At 47.1% G+C, this 4,411-nt stretch overlaps 1 pseudogene; it reads left to right on the top strand.

The window, feature by feature from the left end:
* Positions 1–1,008: 1,008 nt before the first annotated feature.
* Positions 1,009–1,490, top strand: LOC133047625 (ferritin light chain-like; annotated as a pseudogene).
* Positions 1,491–4,411: the final 2,921 nt, after the last annotated feature.

A 4,411-nucleotide genomic window follows, 5' to 3' on the forward strand; every position in this document is an offset into this window, starting at 1 on the left:
TGGCTCTGGTACTTGGTGTCTGGGGCTAATAAAGTTAAGGTTTTCCCGTGTGGCCCATCTACATTTCTTGGGTACTTTTCCCTCCAGTAAATGTATCCTAACCTAACAAGTTCTTCTACATAAAAAACACTCAAAAAATGCAACAGCTCTGAACACACTGTTCTGCCGAGTTTCATGACCTGTTATTGGCCTTCGAGTCTTTAGAAATACCTTGTATGGAGCATTCATTCCAGATTCCATTGACTTGGAGACAAACTGGCTGTCCTCACTGGGAGCACTGTCATTGCACTTATAGACAATTCGGGCCTTCACAGTAGAGAAGCTTGTTTCCTGGTATTCTGGTTATTTGTCATCCTTCCTTGTTTTCATTTGACATTCAACATATATGCCTTCCTGTGAAATTTCTAGACGAATAGATGAGTGAGGATAGCAAATTAGACTTCGTTGGGCCTTTTTGCCCAGTGATATTTCAAAACATGTTTTTATGGAAAAAAGAGAGCTTGTTTACCTGAAGCTGTTTTTGTCTTTTGTGCCAAGCAATTCTCTGAAACCAGCCTACAATTTTCTTTTCCTTTTTTTAGAGACTTTTTATTTTGTATTGAGGTATAGCCGATGAGCAACGTTGTGATAGTTTGGGGTGAGCAGCGAAGGGACTCAGCCATACATATACACAGGATCAGAACCAGGGGGCTCCCTTTACCAACTGGCAATATGACTGCATTCACTGTTCAACCCAATTTTGCACATCCCACCCCATCAGGCCTTTAGGAATTCTGTCTGACATAAAGGTTAAGAACACACTTACTGCAGTGCGCTCGCTGGTCCTGTGGATCTGTCTCTTGCTTCTGTTCCTTTGGAACAGACCCTGGGATGCCCCTTGCACGAGCCTCCGACCACCCTCCAACACTTCTTCCAGTTGCAACCCTGGAATCAGCCGCTCAGCTATACTCAGCTCCCACGACCAGCCAGCCCCACTTTCTGAGCTTAGCTTCTTATTGCAGATCAACCATGAGCTCCCAGATTCCTCAGAATTATTCCACCCAGGTGGAGGCCGCTGTCAGCTGCCTGGTCAACATGCAACTGTTAGCCTCCTACCATTACCTCTCTCTGGGCTTTTATTTCATCCACAAAGATGTGGCTCTGGAGGACAAGGGCCACTTTTTCCACAAATTGGCCAAGGAGAAGCACGAGGGTGCAGGAGCACCTCAGGTAAACACGAAGCCAGTGCAGAGGCTGCGCCCCTTTCAGGACATGCAGAAATGTCTCAAGAGAAGCCGGGAAAATCCAGGAGGCTCTGGAAGCCTCCCTTCTCATGGAGAAGAAGTGGAACCAGCCATTTTGGGTCTGCATGGCCCCACCTCTGTGACTTATAGAGAGCCACATCCTAGAAGATGGGAGACCACCTGATCAACAATGTCTGCAGGCCAGCTGGTCCCCAGGCTGGGTTGGGAGAATATTTCTTTGAAAGGCTCACCCTCAATCATGGCTAGGAGCCTCTGAAACTGAGCTGCCTTTCAGGAGCTCCCCTGATGTCTGGGCTTCTGCCTGAAGCCCCTCTCTGCAGCCACTAGGCAGCTTTCTAACCACCCTGGAGCCCTCTCTCAAGCCCTGGATTGAATGGAAGCAATAAAGCTTTTTGCAGAAAAAACAAAACAAAAACATACTTATAGTTTTTTCTTGCTGAGGCCCTTGTAGGTGTAGCCCTGGTCCTGCCACCACTGCAGGAAAAAAGGAGGAAAGAAAAAGTTGAGGTGATGGGGAGTCAGGAGAAAGAATACCCACATCCTTCCTTACTCTGTCTGAAAACAGACACTCCTTTAGCCCCACTCATGTTCACATTGAGTGTGAGCACACGCTCATGAAGGCGTATAAGCCAGCCCTTCGTGCTTTAACCCCCCCACTTTAGGTAACCAATGGTTTTCTAGCTAACTAGTACTCAGAGGAGGCTCTCTGTCCATTGTTGGATATTATGGGATATAATGTTTGGATATTATGGATATACTGGATGTATACAAATATAATATACATCTGTTCCTTGGTCTGAAGAAATGATGTTCATCTGTCCACCTTGGCTCAATATTTCCTGTTCTGGTTCTTTTATAGGGTCCTGAGTGTTTGCATCTCCACTGGGTAAGAAAAGTTCAATCTAGAGTTGGTGTCTATTACTGTCTGAACCCATTTCAACCCCTACCCTCACCTCCCCACCCTGCCCCACCTCCCCCAGACTGCCAACATCAGTCTCACTTGTCAGCTGTGTTCAGAGCCTTTCCACCAAAGCTATCTGCCATGTAGCCATTTGCAGTCTGTCTCTTGTCAACTGAAAGGAAACACACAATTTGAGAGTCATAAGTTAAGCTTTCAGTTCAGCCGCTCAGTCATGTCCGATTCTTTGTGACCCCATGGACTGCAGCACGCCAGGCCTCCCTGTCCATCACCAACTCCCGTAACTTGCTCAAACTCATGTCCATCGAGTCAGTGAGGCCATCCAACCACCTCATTCTTTGTCGTCCCCTTCTCCTCCTGCCTTCAGTCTTGCCCAGCATCAGGGTCTTTTCCAATGAGTCACTTCTTTGCATCAGGTGGCCAAAGTTAAGCTTTATTAAGGGTCTTTCTGAGGATGATAGCCTGGGGGATGGCCTCTCAGTAGCTCTGAGAAACTGCTCCCAAGAAGTCAGGGCAGGTTGTGGGGGTTGCTTATGTATGATTTTTTAAAAACTGGGGGGGAGGTGGGCTACAAAACAGTTGCAGTCAAGCATTCATCTTGGTAAGAGATGATGGTTAGTCACAAAGAGCAGACATTCAAGATAATGACTACAGTGCTTTTCCGTGTGTGGGAAACTACAAGAAGCTGGGTTCATTAAAATTCTTCCTGAGATACATGTGACTCTCCAAGGGGCCTGTTTGTCCAAAGCACAGAGCATCCTGCCCTTAATTTCCTCTGTCTGAAGCACAGAGCCCTTCATCCCATTATCACGTTGATCTCTTCTCTCTGAAGGACAGAGTGCACTGCGGGTCAGTGACTGAATCTCTGTAGACTTGGATGGTGAGCAAAATATTCTCTCTTCTTTCACTTGTGCTCTCTTGTTGGCAGACAGAACGGTTCTCATTGACATTGTATGCCTCAGATGGTAAGGGAGGACAGCGTCCAGATTCAGCCCATCCCTGCATTGCTGAAGCACCCACAACCTGCTTTCATGGGCACAGGTGGCCACCTTAAGTGAGCACATGGGAAGATTTTTCTCATTGACTCCAGTTGCCTTCCAAATCTGGGGCCCAACATGCTCTTCTTTAATGTACCCCTCAAATTTCTATAGTGATTGCCACAGAGCTATGCAGCATGCAGATATCCCTTTAACAGGCCGGGTTTCCACTGCCCTTCTGCCTGACCATATGGCCTGGTCACTGGCCACTGCCCATGAGTCAGTAAAAACCCAAACACTGGGGTTGTTAACACTGTTCAGTTCTTACCACTGCTGGGAAGACAGCCTGCCATTCATCCCGCTGAGCTGAATTTTCCGGAGTCGTGGCCTTCCAAACCGGATGTTGTCCATTTACCCTGGAACTGCCATCCGTAAACCACTGGCTCTTTCTCCATAACTACTCACAGGTCTCTGTCCACAGGGCAGTTGGTTCCAGCAGCTCCTCAGTTAGCTCCAAAGTCAGTTCTAGAGGAAGAGTCTCCCTGATTGTGTCTCCTCTCTGCATTCCCCAGACAGCATGATCTTGTACTAACCATTTACATACTATTACAGAATTCTTCTGGGCACTGCCAGCCCCATTTGGGCATTTCTCCAGCATCATCCTAGACACTGTGGGTATTTCAGATGTCAAGACCGTTTTCTGCCCTTCACTCGTAGGAGGAGTTTCAGTTAATAATGTCCAGTGCCAGTCTTCCTTGGTGGTCCTCTGGTTAAGACTCTGCACTCCCAAAGCTCCCAACCTTTTACTTTAATTCCTTTAACTTCTTTCATTACTTTAACTCTTATGTTTCTATCCTTACATTTTTATGTTTTCTCAATGAATTGTAGCCTGAGCCTGGGCTTCCCTGATGGGTTTTGGTACCACAGTGTCTGGGGTTTCTATATCAACAGGTCCTTGGAAATGTCTCTTTCTTATTCACTAACCATTTTACTTACTTTTGTGCGAAAGGCTGTGAGGGATGAGTTAAGGGACCCTGGCCCCCTCATCAATCTGTATATTGATTACTTGGCCTAACTGCTGCCCCCAAGCAATTGCTAGTTAGGTTCAGCTGGTGAAGAACTTGCCTGCAAGGCAGGAAACCAGAGTTTGATCCCTAGGTTGGCAAGATCCCCTGGAGAAGGGAAAGGCTACCCACTCCAGTATTCTGGCCTGGAGAATTCGACGGACTATATAGTCCATGGGGTTGCAAAGAGTCAGACACAACTGAGCG

This window comes from Dama dama, chromosome 27 (assembly GCF_033118175.1).
Source record: "Dama dama isolate Ldn47 chromosome 27, ASM3311817v1, whole genome shotgun sequence".
NCBI lineage: Eukaryota > Metazoa > Chordata > Mammalia > Artiodactyla > Cervidae > Dama > Dama dama.